We start from the raw sequence: 10,786 nt of genomic DNA, 5'->3' as shown, positions 1-10,786 counted from the left end.
GGATCATCTCCTTACCATATTTATTTAAGTCAGCTGATTAGTCACTTCAATGACATCTGCAAAATCCCTCTGGCCTCTAACCTATCAGAACCACAGGCCTGCTGCCAGCCGGGGGAAGGGGGAGATCGCCGGGCCAAAATCAATTTTTTAAAAATGTATTAGATTCTCCAAAGGGAGGAATGGGGCAAAGAACATGAAGCAGAAGTTCACCAAAGAAGAAATATCCATGATAACTGCTTGAAGCACAGCGCCACCTCGTTGGAAGAACGGCCAATTAGAGTGGCAAGGAAACCAGTGAGGGAGCGCATCCCACGGCAAATGCTTGAAAGACAGCACAGCTCAGCGGGCAACACTGTGGCTGTCTCAGGTGGGTAGGACAACGAATCACAGGATGTGTTCATGGGTTTGATGTTTTTTAACGTTTTAAAACTTCCTAAATGTAAGATATTCTTATTCTGAAAAAAATAAAGTAATAGATGGACCCAGCCCTGCATACAAGTGGCCCGTCCCCAGGGACGTGTCTTCTTACAGTTAAAGAATTCCCTCTCCGTGGATTGAGCGCGGGCTGTGAACCAAAGCGTCGCAGGTTCGATTCCCAGTCAGGGTACATGCCTGTGTTGCAGGCCATGACCCTCAGCAACCGCACATTGATGTTTCTCTCTCTCTCTTTCTTCCTCCCTTCCCTCTCTAAAAGTAAATAAATAAAATCTTGAAAAAAATAAAAAGAATTCCCTCGATGTTTGGGCACAGAGTCACAGAGGCCCCCGCGGCAGGCGGCACAGCGCCAGCATTCACACCGACTTTGAGTGCTGGTGCTGGTGCAGGGGCCACCGGAAGCAGCAGCTCTCACAGAAGGGGGTGGGAATAAACTCTGAGGGAGCGGCCTATCTCACTCCAGCAGCAGGGCCTGCCCCTCGGATGCCAGCATGCCGTCCTTGCTACAGCCAGGCTGTCCCTGGGGCGCAGGCAGGTGGCCTCTGGGCAGTGACAGCCTCCGTGTCCATCTCTAGCTCTCAGGAAGCCAGCGGAGAACCGAGTGGTGCCCGCCAGGAGAGAAAGGGCCGGCAGGGCCCTCGGGGCAGCTGGGTCCTCACAGCCGTGCTGGGTGGGGGACTCCTGGGCTGGCGACTCCTGGGCGGGCTGACCCAGGGAGCAGTGCTGGCCTAGGAGCGAAACCAGAGAGGTGCCCGCCTGGCCCTATGTGACCGGGACAAATAACCCCCAAGCTTCACGGTTTGAGACAAGGCTGTGGTCTCTTCTTTTTCCTTGATCTGGCATCGGAATGCGGCTCGGCCAGATGCCTCCGGCACTGGGCATCACGTGGCAGGGGCCTGGGCGGCGGCCATCTCAGGCTCCATGTGGACCCAGGCTTGCCCAGCGGCCGTCGGCTGAACTCAGCTCCTCGTGGGCCCGAGCACCTCAGGTCCTCGAAGGCTGGCGCCCGGAGGCAGCCCTCAGTTCCCAGCCATGTGGGCCTCTGCCCCGGGCAGCTCGGGACCTGGCAGCCAGCTCCTTTGGAAGGAACAGGGGAGAAAAGCCAGAGGGAGGCGTCCCACCGTTCTTGTGCTTTTCTGTGGTCAGAGGGAGCCGCCAGGGCCAGCCCCAGTCAAGGAGAGGGCGGTCTCATACGGCAAGAATACCAGGAGCAGGGGGCCCTGGGGGCCATTTTAGAAGGATACCTAGACCGTTGGTGACAATAAAGGCCTTGTGTTTTTTGTTTTTGGTTTTTTTATTTTATTTATTTATTTTTAGAGAGTGGAGGGAGAAAGAGAGAGAGAAACATCAATGTGCAGTTGCTGGGGGCCACGGCCTGCAACCCAGGCATGTACCCTGGCTGGGAATCGAACCTGCGATGCTTTGGTTCGCGGCCTGCACTCAATCCACTGAGCTACGCCAGCCAGGGCAAAAGGGCCTTGTTTTTATGCTAACGCCTGCACCCCGGAGGCCGCCTCTCACACCGCAGTTCTCACCAGGTCTCCCATGCACCCCCTCCCTGTGACAGATGGGGAAAGGGAGGCTGGAGGAGCCCCAGGACGCCCCTCTCAAGGTGGCATCACCCAACGTGCTGGAGGCACCAGGCCTTGAAGACGGCCCCAGCCCAGCATCAGCTGAGTCCGAGAGCCCGGGTGGGACCCAGCTCCAGGTGGGGTGCAGCCCAGGGGGCAGTGCCCCCCTGATGGGGCCGGGAGGATGGCCCCGGCTGGGCTCGCCCGGCAGCCACACAGCAGTGGCTGCTTCCTCCCTGAAGCGAGGCCGAGTCACAGCCCGCAGCGTGCGGCGTAGATGAGAAAGCGGGTCCTTGGCAGGCGGTCCGGCCCCTGCCCGGCCCCCAGGCGCGGAGACAGACCAGAGATTCATACGGCACAGCCTCCTCCTCTCTCCCGCCGCCCCCCACACCCCGCACCCTGCAGCTGCGTCCCCACGCCGCTTCTGGTGCCCGAGGTGGCCCTGGGGACCTGCAGTGGACAAAGGCATCCTCTTGGTGGGGACAGACACTGCCTGGCCCGGGCTGAGAGGGGCTCTGTTCCTGTCACAGCAGGGCCACTGTCGGAGGCGTGCAGCCTCCACAGACAGCCTTTTCTCCCAAGATGTGCTCCGGGAGGCCGCCCCAAACTTGGCTTGCATGTCACACGTGCACCCCCTCGGCTCCGAGACACGTGCCTTGGGCCTGGGTGAAGTGCCCGCCCTCCCCAGGTCCGGCTCACGCTGTGCTTAGAGGAGAAATGACAGAAACTCCCTGCTGAGGCTGTGGGGGAGTTCCAAGCCTCCAGGCTCCAAGAAGGAGCCTCCAAGGAGGCTCCAAGAAGGGCCACGCGTCCTCCTGCCTAGAGGCACCGGCCATCCCCGGCCTCACACCCTGGGCCTGCCCTGGACTCCTCGGGTCCCAGTCCTTTCCTTCCCGGTGCATCTGGCCCAGCGCCCAGGTGGGACCGGGTCTCCTCTGAGTGAGCAGTAAGCCTGTGCCCACGTGGGTCCTGCTAAAGGTGGCTTCATGGTTTTCTTTCACTCACTCAATCGTCCACGCATCTATTAAGCACCTGCTGCATGCCAGGAACTGGCCTCGGCATGATTGACTGACCAACACAAAAGGTGCCCAGACGCTTTCCAAAAGCACGTGGAAAGAAGTAAAAATCACTGGGCTGCATGGTCACCTGGGAAAAGCGTGGGCTCCGGGTCATTCAGATCCAAATTCTGGTCCCTCCCCACCCCAACCTCAGGAGCTCAGGCAGCCCACAGGAAATGGGGTTTGCAGCCAGACCGGTGCACAGTAGGGCCTCAGGGCCTGCTCCTGTTCGCTCACCCACTTCCTTCTGCGTCGCCGCCTCTGGGAGACGAAAGGCCCAGGGTCTTAAGGTCCCGGAGGATTCTCAGACCCCTGTCCCGCGTCAGCCTCGAAGCTGCAGGGCAGCACCGCGTTTACCCTCGCTGCTCTTGAAACTGAGACCCCGGGAGGCCGTGTGCTTCGTCCCAGGTCACTCAGCGAGTGAGGGGCACTGGGGACACGAAGGCCTGGCCGAAGCTGGAAGGACCACATGTCGCCGAGCACGGGCCGCCAACCAGGGCCTACGTGAGCAGACCCCTCGCCCGAGTCCTGGGGACCAATACGTCAAACAGCAGATGCCTCAGGCCAGTGCAGGCTGCGCCTGCAGAGCTGAAGGTCAAGTGTAGAGGCCTGTGGGGCTGGAGCACAGCTCTGGGCCCAAGGCCCTTGGGGAGCCTGGGCCAAGGGCCTGGGAGAGGCCAGCCAGCCAGAGAGGCGTCCGGGGCCTTGCCGCGTCAGACCTGGCACAGACGTCTTCCTGGCCTGGAAGCCCCGAGACGGGGCCCTCGGAGCTGGTGTGCACACGTGGATCCCGGGACACGGGTCAGGGATGAGCAGTCCCATCGGGCTCCGTCCCATGGGGCCCTCAGGGCAGGGGAGCTGGGTGTCCCCCTGCCACACCCTCGTAAGGTTGGCCACTAGCCAAGGGCCACTCCTGGGGCACCGAGCTCCCTGCCGGAGAGAGGCAGGGGCTGGCGGGAGGGTGCCATCGGCCTGGTCTGGACGGGTGAGCTCCATGACACTCCCTGTCAGCACCGCAGGCACCCCATGCAAAGGCCGCCCCGCACACTCCCTGCCCACCCAGCCCCCCACCGGCCCAAACAGCCAGGAGCACAGCCAGGCCCTCCTTCCGGAGGGGGCGTCTCTTCCAGGACATGGAGACGGGAAGAGCAAGCGGAGAGAACACGGCACCCGCTGGATGGCTGCCAGGAGGGGACTGGCACAGCGGCGGACAGGATGGGCATGGCCACACGGTGGCATCTCGTTCTGCCATGAAAACATGATAAGGTGCAGAGTCCTGAAAACACTCAGTGGAAGAAGCCAGACGCAAAAGGCCACGTGCACGATTCCACCTATGTGACTGTCAGACCAGGAAGATCAGAAATGCAAGCAGGGTAGCGGTTGCCAAGGCCGGGGGCGGGGAGGGTGGGGAGCAGGGCCTAACAGGCACAGGTTTCTTCTGGGAGCGACGAAAGCGCTCTGAAGCCAGAGTGGTGATGGTTGCACAACCTTGTGACTGTACCAGGAGCACTGAACTGCATACTTTAGAAAGGTCAATTTTATGAGAAGGGGACGTGTCCGGATTTTAGACAGTATACACACGGCCGGCCATCTTTAGAGGAGACGATCATGGAGGGCTTCTGGGAGGAGGTGACATTTGAGCAAAGGTCTGAAGGATGAGGGGAGTTGGCCATGGGGCGGGGCAAGAGGAGGAGTGGCTGGCATGGAAGGGGGCAGAGGGCAGTGAGCTTGAGGGGAGAGGGCCAAGGGTTGGGGCAGAGGTGGCAGAGACCCCGTGGGGCCAGGTATCTGTGCTGAGGGTGCCTCTCATTCTCAGAACAAGGGGAGGGCCGCTGGAGGGTCTCGAGCAGGGGAGAGACACAGCAGGATTTGTGCTTTCAGAGGGGACAGGAGGCAGAGCCCCCAGGAGACCGGGAGCCTCCTGGGAATCACTTGAGACAGGCGCAGGGGAGGGGAGGGGTCACTGGCTATAAACACGCTGTCCTGGCCATGCCTGGGGCTGTGGGGGGCACCTTGCTCCACGGTGGCTCCCCAGGGTCTTGAGGCATCCCTGCCCTCGGAGGACGAGGCCCAGGCAGGGACAGGAGGTCTGAGGGTGGGGGGTGAGGGTCCACAGCAAAGAGAGAGGCTTGGCAGGAGGCCCTCGGCAGGGCCGCAGGGAAGGCAAGCTGCGTGGTTGAGCGTGCCACGACGGGACAGGGACAGAAGTGACCCCGCGGTGGCCTGGAAAGCAGCCCAGACTCTGAGCTCGCTGCCAGGCCAGCTGCCCAGGGCTGCTCGGCAGGGCACGGGTCCAAGCGGCAGGGACGACCAGGACCACGGAGCCCGGCGGGGAGGCCCCTGGATGCTAGTCAGAAGGGGGACAGGGGTCATCCAGGCTGGAGAGGGCCAGTCCTGGCCCAGCCTGCGGGGTTCTAAGCCAGGCTAGCGGCAGACCTGGTAGTTCACGGTCAAGGTCTGTTATGCAAGACGGAGGAGAAGCCCCCACTCAGCTCAGGCAGCAGACACCCCGTGAGCCACTCAGACGCCCCGGGGGGCTGCAACCAGGCAGCCACTCAGAGGATAATGCCAGGGACCCTCCGCTCCCCTGCAGAGCCAGCTGAGGACGCCACTCTGGGGCCGGGGGGGGGGGGGGGGGGGGCTGGTCCCAGGTCAAGTGTCTCCTGTGAGCCAGGTCCTCACGCTGGGCGGGCAGAGGACCGGCAGGGGCTGCTAGTAGGGAAGGGGACAATGGGAGTGGGTGTCACAGAGACAGGGTTTCAGTTTTGCGAGACTGAGTTTTGGCAGTGGATGGGGGACGGCTGCCTAACACTGTGAACATACCTTACACTCCCACGCCGCACACCTAGAAATGGTTCAAATGGCAACTTCTACGTGAGGTGGATTTTTACCATAATTTTTTAAAAAAGATCCTGTTTTGTTTTGGGTTGTTTTTTTTTTTAAAGGCTTGAGATACAACCCCCCTCCCACCCGGCCATGGGGACAAGCTGTTCGGCTGGCAGATGGAACGAGCCCTCGGGGGAAATTCCAGATCACGCTGCTGGACCGGGAGCTGGCCCTGGCGAGCCGGGGCTGGAAAACAGCGGCCTCTGCCAGGACGTGGGGGAAGCGCGGCCTGCCGCCAGCAGGGGGCACCCGCGCGCTCGGACTGGAAGACAGCTCTGCCGCCTTGCTGTCGTCCGGGGAAGGCTGTGGCGGGTTGGAAGCGGGTCCAGGCGGGCTTCCTTTTACCGGCACGGACGCACCGGTGGCCGGCCGGGCCAGCCCCCCCGGAAGGTGGTCTCGGGACCTAGCAGACGTCACCCCCTGGCCTCCACCCTCCCGGTTCCCCAAAACAGGAGTCGTTGACACCGGTCCCCGGGAGGGTCCGACGGCCACCCCGACTGCCCGTCTCTGCCCCCTCCCCCAGGACATCTGTGTGGGTTGCCCAGGTGTCGGATGGTGGTCACGGTAACCTGCACAGGGGGCTGGGGTGATGGTGAGCTGGAGATGAGCCCCTGGAGCGTGGCAGGAGTGGGTCCTCACCATCATTTCTCGTCCCTGTCTCATGTCCTCATGACTGCTTCCTGGGGTCACCACTCAAATAAACTATGTGCACCCCCAAAAAAGTTAAGTACGGCTGCAGGCAGGCAGTGTGCCCACGGCTACAGGCGCAGAGGGGCGGGCAGCCCAGCCCCCGCAGCGCCCTCCCCAGGCCACGCGAGGGGTGAGAGCCTGTGCAGGGGCAGAGCGCACGAGAGGTCCGGAAGGTGGGACGATGCGGGGGCCTGGGCTCTGCGGACCCCTCTGCCTCCGGCTCGGGCGTCCAGACGGGGCCGCTTCCCGGCTGCTGCCGCTGCTGTGCCCACTCGGGGCTCCAGGCTGCTTAGTGACCCGCTGCCCCTCAGCCTCCCACGCTCCCCTGCCCCAGCCCACCCACACCCCTCTGCTAAAGCCTTGTTTCCCTAATAGTGTGCTGCGTCTGTTTTCTGATCCAACGGGGGAGGGGGGGGGGGTGTTGAGAAAGGGAGGGAACCAGCAGGAGAACCCACAGACTGAAATGAGGGGCAAGAAGCACATCCACCTGTGAACCTCGTCTGGGTCCTAATGCACACGCCCAATTCTCTACTGAACATAGAGAGACGTCCTCCCCCCGCGCCACCCCAGGGCCTTTGCCCCACTGCGGTCATCTGTCCCGGAATGCTCTCCTGAGGGCTCTGCGTACCTGGCTCTGGCCCCTTCCCCCTGGTAGGTCTCCAGCCAGCCCTCCATCAACAGGCCTACCCAGCATTCTGTGTGAGTTTCCTCTTGCTGCTGTAACAAATGAGCCCAAACTTAGTGGCTGAAAACAACACTCGTTTATTCCCGTGTCGTTCTAGATACGAAGCCTCAGGTCAAGGTCTTTGCTGGGCTGGGTCCCTCTGAAGCCCCTGGGGGAGGGGCCCTCTGCTGGTCTCTGTCGGCGTCCAGAGCCACCGCGTCCTCGGCTCGTGCCTCCTTGTTCGCGTCCCCTGGCCTCTGTCTTTGGCCACCACTTCCACCGCCCCATGTCCCGATTGCCTCCACCGTCACGTCGCACTCCTACCTCTCTTAGAAGGACCCATGCGGTCATAGGGGACCCACCTGGATTTCCCAGAATAATCTCCCAATCTCAAGATCCTTACCCTCGTCACATCTGCGGAGTCCCTTTTGCCGTGGAAGGTCCCACAGTGTCAGGACACAGGAACGAGGACAGTGACGTTTCCGGAGGCCGTTATCAAGTCTGGGGTACGCCCTCTCCGCTCTCACCACGTGACTTTCTATCGCCACGCCTGTTCGTCTTCCCCGCTGCAGTGATCCCAGCTGGGATGCTTCTGTCATTTGTTTCCGGTTATCACCTCTTCTTCCTTCCCTTCACGTCTGGTTCCTCCACAATTCTTTCTCCAGGATCCACATTGTTGGTCCAGTAACTACGTGTTGAATGCAGATAAGAATGAACGAATGAAGGATGGATGCATGCATGCTGGATGATGGATGGATGGATGGGTGGATGGATGATGGGTGGATGGATGGTGGATGGATGATGGATGGATGGATGGATGGATGATGGGTGGATGGATGGATGGAGGATGGATGATGGATGGATGATGGATGGATGGTGGATGGATGGTGGATGGATGATGGGTGAATGGATGGATGGATGGATGGATGATGGATGATGGATGGATGGTGGATGGATGGATGGATGGTGGATGGATGATGGATGGATGGATGGTGGATGGATGGTGGATGGATGATGGATGGATGGTGGATGGATGGATGGATGGTGGATGGATGATGGATGGATGGATGGGTGGATGGATGATGGATGGATGGATGGATGATGGATGGATGGATGGATGATGGATGGATGGTGGATGGATGGATGGATGGTGGATGGATGATGGATGGATGGATGATGGATGATGGATGGTGGATGGATGATGGATGGATGGTGGATGGATGATGGATGGATGGTGGATGAATGGATGGATGATGGATGGATGATGGATGGTGGATGGATGATGGATGGATGGTGGATGGATGATGGATGGATGGTGGATGGATGATGGATGGATGGATGGATGGATGATAGATGGATGGATGGTGGATGAATGGATGGATGATGGATGGATGATGGATGGATGATGGATGGATGGATGGACGATGGATGATGGATGGATGATGGATGGATGGATGGGTGATGGATGGATGGATGATGGATGGATGGATGATGGATGGATGGAGGATGGATGGGTGGATGGATGGATGATGGATGGATGATGGATGGATGGATGATGGATGGGTGGATGGATGATGGATGGATAGGTGTTGGATGGGTAGATGATGGATAGATGGATGGATGACAGATGAATTGAGGATGGATGGATGGGTGGATGCATGGAGGATGGATGGATGGATGGGTGGATGGTGGATGGAAGGAAGGATGATGGATGGTGGATGGTGGGAGCCGGGTGGGTGGGTGAACAAAGGAATGGTCCTCCACACGGGGACGGAGGAGAAAGTGGCCTTCTGCAGAGACCCCCAAGACGCCGCATCTCCCACAGACGCCCCAGCCTGGCTGGAGGAGACAGGTGGCAGAGGGCCGCACTCTGCCCTCCCCAGCAGGAAAACCAGGTAGACCTGGGAGGGACCTTTTTATCTCAAGGGTTGAAGCCACGGGGCCTCCGGGGTTGTCCTGGGAGGCCTGGAACATGTGCATGTTTGCCCGCCTCCTGCTGAGAACAAGGGAGCACCACCTGTCGGAGCTCAGGTGGCAGGTGAGGCTGAGGCACGGGGCACAGGGAGCCCCACACCCCGCCAGCCTCTCTGGGGCCCAGGTCCCCTCGGCTTGTCAAGAGGCAGAGCCGGGGCTCCATCCCAGGGCGCCAGAGCCCCCCTCACTCCTGGGCGCGCCCATGCCCAAGACTGGAGAGGCAGACCCGGCGAGCTCCTGCCCCCCAGTGACGGACGGCCTGAGGTTGGGGTGGGGTTTGTCCAACAGATGCACAGTTGCCCCCCAGGGCCCCGGCTTGCTCATTTCCTGAAGCTGGGCGGCGGCCTGCAGGCGGGGTCTTTATGTGTTTCGTTCATCGTGGGACTCCCGGGGCCTGGCGCGGCGCCTGGCGCACAGTGGGTGCTCAGTGAGTGAGTACGAGCTGGGTGACGCTGCAGGGCAGGGGGTGCGGGGAGGACCCGTGATGCCACATGTGTGGGCCCTGGTTGAGGGACACCGTCCTCGGCTCGCTGGCCCCGTCACTGCACCTGTCCCCGATGGACAGGACACACGAGGAGTGTGAGACCATGGGCCCAGCGAGCTGACCAGAGCTGCCCCCCGCCCTCCCCGCATCCCCCGGGCCCCGGCAGCCCCATTGGGTGTGGCAGCCCCCCCCCACCCCCCCGTCTCTGTGCAGGAGCCTTCCCACCCTGCCGCTCCTCCGCCGGGTGCCTTCCTGCCCCTCTTGCCCCCCAGGCCCTCCTGCCCAGCTTTCCTCAGGGACTGCAGCGTCACCTCCTCAGGGAAGCCGCCCTGGTCGCCCTGGCACACCTGGCCTTGGCCCTTCTGTTCAGGTGGGTTCGAGGTGCACTTGCACCCTCTGGTTCTGGTCCGCCCCCCCCCCAACCTGGCTAGACCGGAGCTGTTCATGAGCCCCGGGCACAGTGCCTGACACCCAGCAGCCGCTCTGACTGCCCCAGTGGGAGGAGCGGGGGGGCACCAAGGCTCTGCCCCACAGCCCCCGCCCGCCACCCAGGGGGCGGCTGTGGGCCACAGGAGGGTCCTGCCCGAGGGGGCTGCGGGACCACAGAGTCCCTCTGTGAGGCCTGCGGTGGGGTCGATTAGAAATAAAGTTCTCGGGTGGAGCCTGTGGGAGGCGTGCAGAGCGCTTTGCCACCCTGGTCTGACCCTTTCCCCACCGCCACTTCCGGGAGTCGCCTCCCCCGCACCTGCAGGCGGGGCGGCGGAAGAGCCCCCCGTGCCAGCCAGCCCAGGCTCCCTCCCCCGGCCCCTGCAGGAGTCCAGCCCCAACCTCCAGCTTAGGACAGCGGGCGGTGGCACCAGCAGCAAACCCGGCACGGGATGACTTCCCCGCTCACAAGCGCCTCTCCTCAGTTCCGAAGGAAACCAGTTTCCACACCAAATAAGGCGGTGGGCCTCCGAGCCGCTGCCCACTCCACGCAGCTCCTTTTAAGTGTCCAAACGCAATCACACTTGGAGCCCGCCTG

The sequence above is a fragment of the Phyllostomus discolor genome, chromosome 6, assembly GCF_004126475.2.
Source record: "Phyllostomus discolor isolate MPI-MPIP mPhyDis1 chromosome 6, mPhyDis1.pri.v3, whole genome shotgun sequence".
NCBI classification, from domain to species: Eukaryota; Metazoa; Chordata; class Mammalia; order Chiroptera; family Phyllostomidae; genus Phyllostomus; species Phyllostomus discolor.
The sequence above is the reverse complement of the archived record's forward strand: the minus strand, read 5'-3'. Positions refer to the sequence as shown.